The sequence below is a fragment of the Podarcis pityusensis genome (genome assembly GCF_964106645.2).
Source record: "Podarcis pityusensis genome assembly, chromosome: 10".
Lineage (NCBI taxonomy): Eukaryota > Metazoa > Chordata > Lepidosauria > Squamata > Lacertidae > Podarcis > Podarcis pityusensis.
Window position 1 is genome coordinate 60,007,449 of NC_138035.1, and position 16,896 is coordinate 60,024,344.

Genomic DNA, 16,896 nt, shown 5'->3' on the forward strand with positions numbered 1-16,896 from the left:
CAGGGTTTTGGATGAGATAAACCTTGGGCTCCTTTCCAATTCTACAGTTCTATGATTCTATGTTATAGGGCTGAGTCAAAAGTTCAGTCTTCCAGCTTAAATTCTGTCAGGGCCAAAAAGTGGTCTGAAAACCAGGAGGAATTGGGTAGAGGGCAGTAAATTACTTGAAAAATTTGGTGGGATGGCAGCATTTTGTCTTTTTTCCTCCCCAGAATGCTCTAGGCATGGCCTTGTTCCACAAAAGTGGATCCCACCGTGCGGTCCTTACTCCCAGAAAGGCCTGGAACAACACCATATTGAGGGCAATCTAGGAAAAATATGTCAGTCACTGGCTAGAAACCAGTGACATTTTCCTGCCCTCATTAGTCAAAATGTCCCCCATGCAGGCCATTTTGACTAAGTCCCCTAATGACTGTCAGTAAAATCAGTTTTCTGAGGTGCAGTGACAAGCGTAGTGTTGTGGTGATGTGAGGAAATCGCCCTAATTTTATCCCGTATTCTGGCATGGTGACCAGTCTTGTGAGTGCACTGATGCATCTTCTGCATAAAATTAAATTGTGGGTTGCTATTTCTTTGGCAATCTCCATGTTGGCATATTCTCAAGATACCACATTGACAATGTGATAGCATAATGGTTCCGTCACATCACGTTGTCCCAGAAATATGTAGCTCACCTGTGGTATTGTGGGCAAATCACTAGCATACTAAAGTTTCAGTGCGGCATTTAATTTTCTACTTGTACAATTAAATGACCTTTTTTGTGTCCTAATGCCAAATATTATCAATCGTATCACTCTCAAAGATTGAAGTGTTGAATAATTAAAACCTGATGTGGTTGTATATATCATTCATATTGATGATATTGGGAATGAATAAATAATACACTGCAGAATTGTTAAAGCAATACATCATTTAAATAGACTCTAGCTGTGTAGATCAGGAGGGGAGACCCGTGATCCTCTAGAAATTGTTGAACTCAACTCCTATCATTAAACTCCATTAAACAAGATAAGTGGTATGGGATTATGGGAATTGTAGTACAGTAATGAATGGAGGCCCATAGGTTGCCCATCCTTGTAGTAGATTATGTACATAATTTAGACATTGTCCCCTTTCCCTTGTGATATACTTTATATATATTCATTACTTTATGCCTTTATCTATGTTATTATATTCACCAACCAACTTGCAAACAAATGTATATTCTTCCTCATACTGTATAACATCATTTCTTCTTTCTTAGATGTTATTAATTTGCAAATTATTATTAATAATTGACTAATTGTTATTAATTTGGGTTTTATGGTGACAAGGAATTATCCAGCCTCGAGGAAATGGCGGCATTAATGGATAAGAATTCCTACTCTCACAAAGAAAGGCCGTCTCCTGATTTTGTTATAATTAAAAATGAATGTGTTTAGAAAGGGACTGGCCATCCATTCTTTCTGCTATATGGAGAAATATTATAATAATATGTGCAGTTATGAAGCTAAATTTCCATTGTCTGCAACAGAATGGGTCTTTCCCTGTAGTTTGGACTACATTCAAACTATATTCTTCATTATAATATCTTTAAAATGTGGAAGTCTTAGAATCATAGTATTGGAATGGACTATGAGTGTCATCTATGTGATGCCCAATATCTGCTATGTGATGCCCAAAATCTTGTTTTAGCCCATTCCAAATCAGTACAGAGGAAGGGCTTGCCCATCACTGCTTGTGCATTCTAAATGAAACTGAGACTAAGAACTGGGAGTGGTTTCGAAGCGACTTAGTTTCACTTGTCTCACTGGTCCTCAGAAAAGCACAGTGTATGAACCACGAGTGACTGCTTTGCAGAGCAAATCCACCTGAATAATATCATGGCCATAAAGGTAAAAGGTAAAGGACCCCTGGGCGGTTAAGTCCAGTCAAAGGCGACTATGGCGCTGCAGCATTCATCTCACTTTCAGGCCGAGGGAGCCGGCGTTTGTCCACAGACAGTTTTCCGGGTCATGTGGCCAGCATGACTAAACCGCTTCTGGCACACAGAGGACCATGACGATTAGCAGAGACAGATAGCTGATTAGCAGAGCACCTGGTTTGCATTCAGAAGCTCCCAGGTTCAATCCTTGAGCTCTCTGGGTAGGGCTGGGAAGAACTTCCTGCCCAAAACTTTGGAGACCTGTTGAGACAATACTGAGCTAGATGAACCAGTGGCATGAGGTTAGTGGACTAGGGGGACTAAGCTAGTCCCCTAAATGCTCCCCAGGGGCCTCCTTCCCAAAGCCTGGGAAGCTTCTGCCTGGCTTAGAGAAGGAGGCACAATGCTCACGCACATTATGTCAGGACACCCCTCTGCCCAATCACCCTTGCAAGCTGGTGCCTCTGGCTCTAACCCTATGAAGAATTTCACTGCACGTCACTGCCCAGATTGACCAATCTGACTCAGTATAAAGTACAGCGCTACCTCGGGTTACATATGCTTCAGGTAACATACGCTTCAGGTTACAGACTCCGCTAACCCAGAAATAGTACCTCAGGTTAAGAACTTTGCTTCAGGATCAGAACAGAGGCTCACCAGCAGCAGGAGGCCCCATTAGCTAAAGTCGTGCTTCAGGTTAAGAACAGTTTCAGGTTAAGAACGGACAAATTAAGTACTTAACCCGAGGTACCATTGTAGCTTCCTATATTCCTACCCACGACACTGTCTGCCAGAAATACAATTTGTTCACAAAGTAAAAATGTAACAATCCAATCCCTCTCTCCAGTTCCCTGCATGTGAACAATGGCATTTGCATGCACACAAGAGGGCTTTCATCCCAGCGCTCACCGCGTCTCCACGTTCCCCAGCTGTGTGTGCAGAACTGTGTGCACAGAAATAGGTCTGCAGGCACATTGATCTATGTAAAGGAGAGCCCGAGGAAGGCGGATTTGTGTGCACAAAAGAACAAAGGAGCCAATGTATTTTACATTACAATGTATTTTACACCAGCATCCTTTTGGAAGGGTAACAAAGAAAGTGTTCTCTAACAACCTCCTCTGTGCCCATGACAGCTATCACTCATAGAAATTCTATATCTCTCATATTGTGGGAGCAATACGGCACACTGCCAGCACTTGAATTTCACACATCTTTTACGGATGGAATTGAATATGCCAAGGAGTGCAATAACGCGACGTACAATGCTGTCAATTTATTTCCCCCTTCCGCTTTGCTTTCCCCCTTCCTTTTCACTCCCCTGACTGCAGGTCTCATGTTTTTTTAGTGTGTAGCAGCAGAAGCGAATCCATTCTGGAGTGTACTTACTTAATAGTAAGTGCATTTGATGGACAGAGCCTGGCAGTGCAGCATGAATCCAAATGCTGTACCTCAACGAGCGAAGCTACATCATCATGATGACAAGAAGACTGGGTCCCCGGCTGTTATGAGTTCTGGATCTCATATTTGTGCTGAGGTGTTGCCTTTAAGGCCGCAAAACTTGCTGCATATAACCTTTTAGCAATTATCCAAGAGATGCAATTTATTGTGGCCTATCAAGTTCTGTGTCAATGTATTATTATTACCGTAAGTGTTGTGTTGATGAGAAGAAAGGGAAAGAGTTCTAAAGTAGGGTTACCAGACGTCCCCGGTTCCTGGGGACAGTCCCCAGATTTGCAAATCTGTCCCTGGGGCAGCGGCAGCCTCAGCAGCCTGGAGTCAGCCTGGTAGCGCAGTTGGCTCTGGCTGGCTTCAGGAGCTTCTCGCTGCCATGGCGCCTGCCATTTTTCCTCACCGGAAGTCCCCATATATGTGTCTTGTGCTATCTCCTGCCCCCTTCCCCCTTTGTTTTGACTGATTAGGGGAGGCTCGGGAGTTGCGGGCGGCCATTGCCCAGTTTAAAAAAAACTCTGGGCATTTATGTTTCACAGGCTGCGAAAATGGGCTTTGCACTTTTATACAATATGCATGTATGCTTGGGCCCAGGGTCTTTTGCCTCACCATTCCCACTACTGACTCCCTGTTGCTACTCAGCTTCAAAAAAAAAAAAAATCTATCCCCGGATTCATTGAAAAAAAAATCTGGTAACCATATTCTAAAGCCTATGCAAAAGTTAGATTCGAAAGTAGTGGGAACAACTGGCAACATAATTTGAAGAAGAACTAATTGGCAGGACTTTCTGGCGTGAACAGCGGCTGTTAAAAGAAAATGTGACACTCACTTTGAAAGCGTTATAGACTCCCCCCCTCCCCAATAAGCAATGTGTTACATTTCTCGTCTACTAGATGTCTAGTGACTGATGAAGATTGCAGTTTCTAAGGACTGTTTACACCACAGGCATGTAACACATTCCTATGCATCAGAGCCAGTCCAAGTCATTTTGGCACCTGAGATGGACCTCAAAATGGTATCGCCCTCCTGGCCAGGGAAGAAGGGGTGAGGGAAGATCCACATCAGGAACTAGTGGGGGAGATGGGGAGAAAGATCAACATTTCTCATCTGTTGTTTCCCCCCATGCAGATCTATAATTCCCTGCAACCTTAAAGTAAATGTATGGTGTCCCATACCATCTGCCCCAAATGTGTGTGTGTGGGGGGGGGGGACATCCATCCATAAATGCTCTTAAATGGCTTTGCTGCTGTTTAATTTGAAATCTTTTTGAAAGCAGAACTTAGAAATTGTCTGTCCACAAACCGCCCAGGGCCTTTGCTGATATCCACTGAAACCTAAAATGAGGTCCTGCAAAGAATGTTGATTACCGGGAGAGACATTTCCTTGGACTAAGAATGTATGCAAAGGTCAGTCAATCAATCCTTTTACAGTACAGTGGTACCTCGGGTTACAGATGTTTCAGGTTACAGACGCTTCAGGTTATACTCTCCGCTAACCCAGAAATAGCGCTTCAGGTTAAGAACTTTGCTTCAGGATGAGAACAGAAATCGGGCTCCGGCAGCATGGCGGGAGTGGGAGGCCCCATTAGCTAAAGTGGTGCTTCAGGTTAAGAACAGTTTCAGGTTAAGTACGGACCTCTGGAACAAATTAAGTACTTAACCCGAGGTACCACTGTATATGCATTTTTGTACATGTTCTTTAGCTGCTGCATTGCAAAATTCAGAGAGGTGCGGATTTTCAAAGGATGGCTGTGTTTCGTATTGTTTTGGACTGTGCGAATTAGGTAAATTTATCTTTAAACGTGAATGGAATCAATCTTTCCTCTATTCCTAGTTCAGAACCAATCAAAGTTTTATATACAAGTAGTATAACCATGTATCTAAATTGAATAAGGTTAAGGACCCCTGGATGGTTAAGTCCAGTCAAAGGCGACTATGGGGTTGCGGCACTCATCTCAGAAATCATGCTCTGGTGGCATGGCGACAGTGGGAGGCCCCATTAGCTAAAGTGGTACCTCAGTTTAAGAACAGTTTCAGGTTAAGAACAGACCTCCAGAACGAATTAAGTTCTTAACCCGATGTACCATTGTATTTGAATGCTTCCTTTCTAAAGTGAAAACCATGCTCAAGGCGGCTAACAACATAAAAGAAAATTCATAACTACGAACATAACAAGTGCAGTTATAAACATCAAAAAGTACACAACCAAATTGAACAATTTCCCCATAAAGCGTAAGATCCAAAATAAAAATTGAAAAAATAACATCAACAACAACCACCCACCAACAAAACCCCCTAAACAATACCCCAGCCCAAGAAATGTGCTTATAATGAACGGATTTTGGTTATCAAGATATTCCCAACTGCTATTTGCAGATTAGGGAACATGTCATTAAGCAACACATCTTTATTCCATGCCTTGTGGCGATATTATAAAATAATAATTTATTTGTGTGTTTGTGCATGCCCCATTATCTAATTCTTATCATCCTTTATGAAAAAGATATTTCTGAAAGAAAGAAAGAAAGAAAGAAAGAAAGAAAGAAAGAAAGAAAGAAAGAAAATAGAGCTTCTTATATCCTTTCCTCTAGTTTGGCTTCTTAAACATTTTAATTCCAAGCTTTCTTTCCCCCAAAAAATAAATGTGCAGATTATCAGAACCAGAAGGGATTGATTTTTGTCATTCATTTGTCATTAGAAGTAAAGATTCAGGCTGAAAGAAGGGAATAGGGAGGTCAACGTCTCCTGTTGTGTGACTGACAGAATTTAAGTGGTGAGAGAAAAACACTTTCTGTGGGAAGTCAGCAGAGAAAAGGGTGGTTCAGCAACAGTGGGACTAGAGCATAGATGAGGATTCCTCAGTTGTATTCATAGCAGCCGGCACGAAAACAACTCTGTTTCTTTGCAGAATACTCCTTTTTCCTCCCAAAAGAAGTTCAGTCTTTTTTTTCCCCACTCCACAATTCCTCCCCTTCCTGCATAGCTGATCCAATATCTATTGAAGTCAATGAAGAATGACTTGGGTCCCTCAGTGTGAGAGAAACTTTGCTCCTGACAGCCTTTGGAGTAACAAAGCACCTCTCTACTTCTAAGCGACAGATCTATAGTTAGCTATTGACAATGCTCATTTGACCTCTACGTTTCAAAAGAACTCTTTCCAAATCGTTCACATCTCAATAATCCACTGCTTTAGATTTCTCTCATACAGTGGTGTTGCCCTAAACTAAGAGACTCACGTGTAACATTTTAAGAAAAGGGCTTTGCTAGCAATGAAACTTAATTCAGTTTCCTGAAACAGAGGTCAGCAGCCTTCATTTGCACAATCAGTAAACAAGATCCTGCCCATCTGCAGAATGAGGCTATAATCCTACAGACCAGCCTTCCCCAACCTGGTGCCCTCTATATGTACTGGATAACAACTTTAATCAGCTCCAGGCAACTTGGCCTATGGTCAGGGATGACATACCTCCAACATTTCTCTCATGAAAATAGGGATATTCTATTTCATCATAATAATTTTACTATTTATACCCCACCCATCTGACTGGGTTGCCCTAGCCACTCTGGGCTGCTTACAACACATAGTAATAATAAAACATTAAACATTAAGAAACTTCCCTATACAGGGCTGCCTTTAGATGGCTTGGTGGTCTGATAACTCCACACTCTCCAACTTTTCTCTGATGAAAATAGGGACATCCTAAGGAAAAGCAGGACATTCCAGGATCAAATCAGAAGCTGGGATGGCTTCTGTAAATTCAGAGCCATCTCTGGAAAAAGGAATACTTGGGGGTTCTGAGGTGATGGGAGTGCCATTAGTGTACAAAAGCTCTTGAGATACCCAGCATTTCCTCCCCTTGCCTGATGAAGAGTTTGGACTAGTTGATGCTATTGTTTTTATTGACTTAAATGTGTGCAGAACTTGATTATTATTGTTCACCCTTCATGGAATACAGTTAGGAAGGCTCCCTAGAGTATGTGGTGGCAGCTAACCTTCAAACTGCAGCTAATCCAGAATGCAGCAGCTAGACTGGAGACTGGGAGCGGCCGCCGAGACCACATAACACCGGTCTTGAAAGACCTACATTGGCTCCCAGTATGTTTCCGAGCACAATTCAAAGTGTTGGTGCTGACTTTGAAAGCCCTAAACGGCCTCGGCCCAGTATACCTGAAGGAGCTTCTCCACCCCCATCATTCTACCCGGACACTGAGGTCCAGCGCCGAGGGCCTTCTGGCAGTTCCCTCGCTGCGAGAAGCCTTCTCGGTAGTAGCGCCCACCCTGTGGAACGCCGTCCCACCAGATGTCAAGAGAAAAACAACTACCAGACTTTTAGAGGACATCTGAAGGCAGCCCTGCTTAGGGAAGCTTTTAGTGTTTAATAGGTTATTGTATTTTAATATTTTGTTGGAAGCCGCTCAGAGTGGCTGGGGAAACCCAGCCAGATGGGCCGGGTATAAATAATAAATTATTATTATATTACTATTTTCATTAGACAAATTCAGTGCTATTTTTCTAGAAAAAGAGATGCCAGAACTCACCGTGAATATGTCCCTTGTTCTCTTAGAATGGCAATGGCACCCACCTGAGAGGTGCCAGAACTGAGTTCCAGCAGGTTGCAGCTGAAAAAGAAGCCCTGGACAAATTCATGGAATATAATTTTCTATTACTCATGATGGATTTATGGAACTTCCAAATGCTGAGCTAGTATACTGTTATGTACTGAAGTTCTCACCCTGGGCCGGCAGGGCGATACTGTAGATAGTTTTCACTCAGGTCCACATATGCAAATAAGTGATTGAAAGTGGCATTCAGTGATTGGATAGTTACAGAAAATGGTTACTGTTGCGTTGTAGTGGAGCTCTGTATAAGCAGGCTGGCTGAACCCTTCAGTTCAGTTCTGTGCTGACCTGTGAATAAACAAGAGCTGTTTGAAGAATCGCTGTGTCGTCTGATATGTTCACCCACAATTTAACATATACCACTGAATATCAGTTGTTGGGGAGCATCAGTGGCTCAGGACCGCTGCCTTCCCTCCCTCCTTCCTTTTTTTTTTTTTTAAAGAATATTTATTCCAATTTTACAATTACAAAAAAAGAAAAAGTATAAAAAAAGAGAAACACAAACCACATACATCTTATAAAAAACAGACAATAAAAAGGAGTAAGAAAAACAGAAAATCACAGTAAAAAAAAAAAAGGAATAACAAAAAACATATTTGACCATTACAAACCATTTTCCCATTTACTTATTTCCATGACTTCCTCTCACCTCCCTGCTTTGTATTCTAGTTTAAATCGTATCTCCAGCAAATCCTTCTAACCTTCTTTTCTTTTACTTATTTTAACATTCGAAAGTATTTAATTCTCCTCTATCCTCATTTTACACTTCATATTTACTTATTCCATTATACCCTGTCTGCCAATACGGTCTAATATTCTTCTCCAACCTTTTTCTAACATTCTTTTATATTGCAGTGTTTCTGAAGATATATTTTAATTTTTTTCCAGTCTTCTTCCATCAACCCTTCTTCCTGTTCTCGAATTCTGCCGGTCATCTCAGCCAGTTCCATATAGTCCATCACTTTCCTCTGCCATTCTTCTCGGGTAGGCAATTCTTGTGTCTTCCAGTATTTCCCAATGAGTATTCTTGCCGCTGCTGTCGCATACATAAAAAATTTCCTGTCTTCCCTTCTCACCAATTGGCCGACCATGCCCAAGAGGAAAGCCTCTGGTTTCTTCACAAAAGTGTATTTCAATACCTTTTTTAATTCATTATATATCATTTCCCAGAAGGCCTTGATCTTTGGGCACGTCCACCAAAGGTGAAAAAACGTACCTTCATTTTCTTTACATTTCCAACATTTATTATCAGGCAAATGATAGATTTTTGCTAGCTTGACTGGGGTCAAGTACCACCTATATATCATTTTCATTATATTTTCTCTTAAGGCGTTACAAGCCGTAAATTTCATACCTGTGGTCCATAACCGTTCCCAGTCGGCAAACATGATATTATGCCCAACATCTTGTGCCCATTTAATCATCGCAGATTTAACCATTTCATCCTGTGTATTCCATTTCAACAGCAGATTATACATTCTTGACAGATTTTTAGTTTTAGGTTCTAAGAATTCCGTTTCCAGTTTAGATTTTTCCTCCTGGAAACCAATCTTTTTATCTAGGTTAAAAACCTCCCTTATTTGATAGTAGTGAAGCCAATCTCGAACTTTAGTTTTTAATTTATCAAAGCTCTGCAATTTTAATTTATCTCCAACTTGTTCTAAAATTTCACAATATTTTGGCCAGTTTGTCTCCATATTTGTTTTTTTCAATGCCTTTGCCTCCATTGGTGACAACCACCTTGGTGTTTTACTTTCCAACAAATCCTTATATCTCACCCAGACATTAAACAATGCTTTCCTGACAATATGATTCTTAAAGGCCTTATGCGCTTTAACTTTATCATACCATAAATATGCATGCCATCCAAACACATTATCAAAACCTTCTAGGTCCAAAATGTCCACATTTTCAAGAAGTAGCCAATCTTTCAGCCAACAAAAGGCGGCTGATTCATAGTAAAGTTTAAGGTCTGGCAGGGCAAATCCCCCTCTTTCCTTCGCATCTGTTAATATCTTAAATTTTATTCTAGGTTTTTTGCCCTGCCAGATAAATTTGGAAATATCTCTTTGCCACCTCTTGAAACAGTCCATTTTGTCCACAATTTGTAATGTTTGAAACAAAAACAACATTCTAGGCAATACATTCATCTTTATCGCTGCAATTCGGCCTAACAATGATAACTTCAATTTTGACCATATTTCTAAATCCTTCTTCACTTCTGACCAGCATTTTTCATAATTATCTTTAAACAGATTCACATTTTTGGCAGTCATATTCACCCCTAGATATTTCACTTTATTAACAATTGTTAATCCTGTCTCTTTCTGAAACCTCTCCTTCTTAATCTCTGTAAGATTTTTCTCTAATACCTTAGTTTTCATCTTGTTTAATTTGAAACCTGCTACTTGACCAAATTCTTGGATTAATTGTAATACTCTTTTTGTGCTAGCTTCTGGCTCCTGTAGTGTCAAAACTAAGTCATCAGCAAAAGCTTTCAATTTGTACTGTTTAGCTCCGAGTTGTATACCTTTAACCAATTGGTCTTTTCTGATCATATTGAGCAAAACCTCCAGGACCGATATAAAAAGCAATGGGGAGATTGGGCAACCCTGTCTTGTTCCTTTCTCTATCTTAAATTCTTCTGTAACTACATTATTCACGATAAGCTTGGCTTTTTGTTCCGAGTAAATTGCACCTATACCATTTTCAAAACTTTGACCTACCCCCATCCCCTGCAAATTTTTCTTCATAAAACTCCAAGAAATATTGTCAAACGCTTTCTCTGCATCTACAAATATTAAAACAGCTTTAGTGTTGATATTAACTTGCAATTTTTCCAGAATATTAATAATATTCCTAGTATTATCTGACAAATGTCTCCCAGGGAGAAAGCCCGCCTGGTCTTTATGAATCTCTTTTACCAATACATTTTTTAATCTTTTAGCCATGGCCTTCCCTCCTTCCTGGGCTTCCTGGAAGTTGGCCCCTGTTGTAAGCAGAACCTTGGATTTTGGTGAACCTCTAGTCTGATCCAGCAAGACTCTTCTTATCTGCTTTTGTAATGCAGTGGCTCAGGGAATAGCTGTGGCATAATGCAGTTGAAATCTGGTTGTTGGTTAAGACCAGCGGCTGCTGAAAACTCTTTGGGAACATAAAATATGGAAAGAGACTTGGGGAACAGAAAAGAGACATAAAATTTTAGAGCAGGATGTAATAGTAGAACTCCTGGTCCTTCCTGATTCAGTCAATTTCTTTTTTTAACAATCTCATTCCAGCATGATTTCCATGGCCCATTAGTTTCATCCTTAGCAAACTACAGTGGTAATGAGAAAGGATAGAGATTTTTCTCCTTCTGCATATGCTCATTTGACTTTATTTCCCCTTTCTAATGTAGCAATCTCGCCCCTTTTTGGGGGTGGGGGTACGGCAGCAGTTCGTAATTATCGTTGTATGGTTTTTATATCCTACTAACTACAGAACAAAACAAAACAGTATTCATTGGATAATGCTCTCATCCTGTAGTTTGTGGGAGTCCATGGACTGCATCGATAATGATATCAATAATGATATGCTGTAGGTAATGTACAGATTACAGGATTCTTTTTTGGAAGGTTTTCCTTTTTTTGGAGGATTCTGCCAATTGTTACAATGCAGCGGTTTCAATCCTACCAAGACTGGGGTTGACAAAAACATTGAGACCTGTCTTATTATGTGAAGACCAATCCAAAAAGTTTAGACAGAAACCACAGAATCATAGATTGTAGGTCATTGTGGAGTTTGCCCGTTCGTTTAGAAACTGTCTGTACAGGGGGAGATAGAAAGGGTTAAAAATGTAGACCAACAGGAAAGCCGGAGGCGGAGCCTACCTGTTTATAAAAGGGCTTAGCCCGAGGTTTGAGTTAGTTGATGGTGGGTAGTTGGTTGGTTTTAGTGGGTTGGTTGGTTGGGAAAGGCAGTTGGAAAAACAGTTGGCAGACAGTTGGAAATAAGAGAGACAGTTAGTGCAGTTGGTTCTTGTGTGAGGGGAGGTAGAAGAGATGGAGCAGGATAAAATAAGACTAAGAAGGTAAAGAGCAACAACGTTTGGAATGCAGTTAAAGTTTGTTTGTGACTTAAATAAACTACACTCTTCTTTGTTAACTTGAGAACCTGACTGAGACTAAGTAATTTACCGGGGAGGACCTGGTTGGTGGCAGCGGATTAGTGGTGTACGGGTCAATAGTCCGTGAGATGACAGGGGGTTCCGTACGAATGCCACAGTTGTCTAGTGCAATCGCCTTCAATGAAGAAATCTCAACTAAAGCATCCATGACAGATGGCTTCCAACCTCTGCTTATAAATGTCTCAGGAAGGAGAGTCCACCACCTCCCAAGGGAGTCCATGCCTACTGTCAGAAATCCTTCCTGGTGTTTAATCAGAATCTCCTTTCTTGTAACTTGAATCCAGTGTGGTGATCACACAGGGTCCCCGGACGTTTCACCGTCTATTGATCCTTGTGCCACCACTTTATTTCTCGCTGGCACCACCCAGGCCCTACCTGGTACAATACTGAGTCCAGCCAGGGTTAAATCAGAACATAAACTTTTGTTTATTTATTGCAGTTTAACAAGCGTGTGGTTTCATAAACGGTATTGGTCAATTACAATAATGGGGTGCCTATCCAGACCTATAACTCCCGCTCTCACTCACTAAACCACCTCTCAGATATTTACTTGTCTTCGTAGCCCCTAACTATTCCTGGCTCAGCTTATTTCTCTACACTAACTCAACCTACCCACAAACTCTATCCCACTCCAACCAACCACCCAACTTCCAATGAACTCCCCCCTTCGCCCCTCCCAGAGCTGGTTTTATAGACCCTCTGACTCCAGCCCCTGGGTTCTGATTGGGTAACCTGTTTAACTATTTTACCTCCAGCACTCTCATATGTTAATGTCACATCCAGTGGTTTGGGTCCTAACTTCCAAAGCAGGAGAAAACAAGCTTGCTCCATCTTCCATGTGACAGCCCTTTAGATATTTGAAGGTGGCTATCATATCTCCTCTCAGTCTCCTCTTTTCCAGGTTGTGAACCCAGGCCACCCTGGTCCAAGTCCAACCTGTGACATAACCATGTGTGTTTCTGCTCCCTCCTACAACTTCTAGAGTGGGACTGCCTTAAGCATGGTGTGTTCTCAGTGAAATCCTTAGAGTCTGGTTTGCACTGCAACAGTTCTGGTGGTCTCTCTTCTTCCATCCTACCCAGTGGAGTAAAATTTCTCTGCATTTCTTTTAAATTCCCTGGTTTAAAGATCTGGTTTATCAGGAACAGAGAATACAAATGGCATTTCAGCATTGCTAAGCATTGAGGGTAAATCCAAGTCACAGTGATGCAGTTAGAAAGAGTATTGATTTAGCTTAAGGGAATCACATGGCAACCAAATATACAAGAAAGAAAGTTACTGTATTCCTGTAAACAAAAAACACACAGACTTTTGTTGGCTTCATTTGATAAAAGGGACAATGTTCATACCAGCAGTTTCAGGATACTATAAGATAATTGTCTATTTTCTGGTTAGGGTCTAGAAGGTCAACCACTTACCTTTATGCCCAACGCTTGTTCTTAGAGGCAACAAAAGATGAGAAAGCAATATCTCATTACAGTAGCTTTCCATTCAAGCAGGACCTGCTAAAGAACCAGATTCCTGTCCTTTAACAGGGAAAACCAATTGGGTAGATGAAAGATGAATTGTTAACCCAGCTGAATCCAAAACTGATTATTAAATCTCATTGAAATGAGGAACACTGACGTAGGGAGGAATCACTCCACCAACATTGATTTCTCATTTTCCCCAGTCTTAAATTCAGTTCTCTCCCCCATTTCTGCATCAGTTTGCAAACTTTTCTTTAAACCTGCTTGAAAATTTATATGCATTTATTTTAGCATTCCTCTTTTTCGCAAGCAAATTTTCCTCTACTATAATGTTATTTTCATCAATTTACGTATTTTATGCTCAAATTTCCTCAATATAAGAGCTGCATCTCAAATATTCTACAAATACTTGTAAAAATGCAGGTATCAAATGAGAGCTGTGTTTTGGTTTGGTAGTTAAGGAGGTGAACTGGGTTAATTCCTACACTGAAGTAATAGTCCTGGTGTCAGGTAGCAAAGTTTTAGTTGTCGCGCTGCGTGCTGCATTCTTCATTTTAGAATTGTGAATTGTATCACTGGAAATGGTGGGCCTCAGGTTTGATCAGATCTTTTATTTGATAACTGAATACTGCACCAACTTATTTGTCAACCCTGAAAAACAAATAAATAGGGAGCAGATCACCTGCTATTTGCATTTCTAGGAAATTTGAAACACAGTATTAAGGAGAAAGGATTGTTCAAAGTTCAGTTTTATTGCTTCAATCTTCTCCCTTCTTTCATTATGTTTTAATGAGATGAGCTTTTCAAAAGCGATTTCACAGCCTTGAGTAATGTGCCTCCAAGATTTTCTCCTGGATTCCAAATGGAATAAATAGAATATCTAAGAATAAACCTAGCAGCATACAGTTCATGGGCAACAGGTAATCAAAGCATGCCAGAGCGATTAGAATGGACTACTTCTTTGGATGCTCTGCAAACAGCACCTTTACTCTGGACAGTTATCAAAAATCAAGTAAGAAATCAGTTGGATCATTACACTTAAGTCTGAGATTTCATGCTCGGAGAGCATTGGGATCCAGACATTGTCTACTTAGCTAAATAATTACAGTGGAACCTCTACTCACGTACGGAATCTGTTCCAGAGGTCCATTCGTGAATCAATCTGGGTCACTAGTAGAAGTGCCGTTCTGCGCATGCGCATTCAGCAACAGCACCATTCTGCGCATGTGCAGACGGCAGAAGCCACTTCTGCCATAGCTGTCAATATTTCCCCCTCTTTAAGGGAAATTCCCTTATTCCGAGTAGGATTCCTCACAAGAAAAGGGAAAAGTTGATAGCTATGGCTTCTGTGCGTGTGCGAAACGCTGCAAACCTGGTATTTACTTCCGGGTTTGCAGCGGTTGTGAGCTGAATTGTTCGCAAGTAGGGGCGGTGGTAAGTTGAGGTTCTACTGTAATAGAAAAATAAGCTTATTACTGAGCTAGATCTATCAGTGGTCTGATGTTTTCTAACACAGCTTTCTATCTTCTAAAACACAGTGGCACTTACTTACAAATATACATACAAAGGAAGGTGTTTTCTACCAAGGGAGGCTATTGGTCCTTCTACCTCAGTATGGGCTACGCAGCCAGGAGAGGCAGGTGGTGCAGGATGAAGATGTGAATCTTGACTCCCAATGTCGCTACTGTGAGGGTTAAGGCAATAAGGAGGTTGGTCCTGTATGGGGGCCTCAGCGGAGGAGGAACCTGTTCAGTGTTGATCTCCCCACTGCCTAACTCCTCACTTTTTCCTCGCACTAAGCATCAGCAGTGATTGGGATTGCAAATCACAGAGTGTATCGATTTTCTTATTCCTCACGAATCTGGGTTCTGCCTAAAGGCCAGTTCTCATAAATCTGTTCTAAATGTTCTGAACATCTGAAGGCAGATGTCAGGGGCTGGACTGAGGAGAAATGGTGGGAGTTGTCCCCCCCTTCTCCTGGACCTTCCCAAGGGCAGGAGGACAGTCTTGATTTAGAACAGTGGTTTGCAGAGGGTCATAGTCCAGAGGGGAAAAGCTGGGAAATACTGGGTGAGGAACAGCTAGAAGAGGACTTACCAGGAGAGAGACAGCTAGCAGATTCAGTGTCCTTGGACAGCATTCCTGACCCCCCCTTGCCTAAGACTAGACGGGCTTTGAGAGTGATAGAACAGAGAGCTCAGTGGCAACAACCTCAGATTACCCGATGAAGGAGTGATGTAGATTAATGGGGATGGAGGGGGCGAACCTTTACGGGGAGCAACGCCATTTCTAGAGAGATATGCATTCCTTTGTCTCTTGCTGTGATTATTAAAGAAACTAACTGGTTAGAATGTTTCTTTCATTTGATCTGCTTCTTTACTGCCACTGGGGGAGGGATCTGGTTCTCCAAAGCCTGACAGCAGCCTTGTATTGGGACATTTTTTAATCTGTAATGTTTTATTACGTTTTTATATATCGTCATCATCATCATCATCATCAAACCTTTATTGGCATCACTTACAAACATTCAGAAAGTAGGCCTGTGCGATCTCATCGCCATTTAAACAGTACAGTCATTTGCCAAAGGGAAGAAGAGGTGAGCAATCTATTTCAGTTTTTATATATGTTGGAAACCATCCAGAGTAACTGGGGCAACCCAGTTGGATGGGTGAAGTACTATTATTATTATTATTATTATTACTACAGCTGCTGTAATCATTCAAGCACCCATTCAATTGAGCCGTATTCAGTCCACGCAATGTTCTGTTTTTCACTCTTTTCCAGAAGCAAAACTGATGGATTTTGAAGCACAGAACGCATGGACTTCTTTTCAGTGCACAGCGAAGTTCCACTACTTGAAATTATTCTGTTCTGCATATTTTCCTGCACTTCCAGGTCTCTTATGTGTGGCTTGATCGGCAAGTCTTTATTGTTCTGCTTTTACCATCACAAAGGAATTACATGAAACTAAAATATAAAACAAAATCGTAAATCTCCTACTGCAATAAAACATAGAGCATAAAGATGCAAAATGTACACAGGGAGTTTCACCACCATAAAGCAGAGAGATAGTAATTTTGAAATAAAAGTCATCAAACATATTCAGCAGACTCTTTACGCATAATTCTTAAAATGACCAATAGCAGGTCTTTATGCATATATCACCAAATATAAGAAGTTTGATGTCTCTAATATGTTTGCAACACAGGGAAACAAAGCTTTGCTTTAGTTAAAGCTAATCCCCTCTAGTCAAATCAGCATTTTCTTTTGAAGGGCATTTAAAACTGCTAC

General features: G+C 41.1%; 1 long non-coding RNA gene across 1 annotated transcript; it reads left to right on the forward strand.

Moving 5' to 3' along the window:
* Positions 1-11,939: 11,939 nt before the first annotated feature.
* Positions 11,940-16,663, forward strand: LOC308486779. The gene is made up of 3 exons (XR_013991301.1): positions 11,940-12,040; positions 15,144-15,241; positions 16,390-16,663. It is a non-coding gene; the product is annotated as an uncharacterized lncRNA (long non-coding RNA).
* Positions 16,664-16,896: the final 233 nt, after the last annotated feature.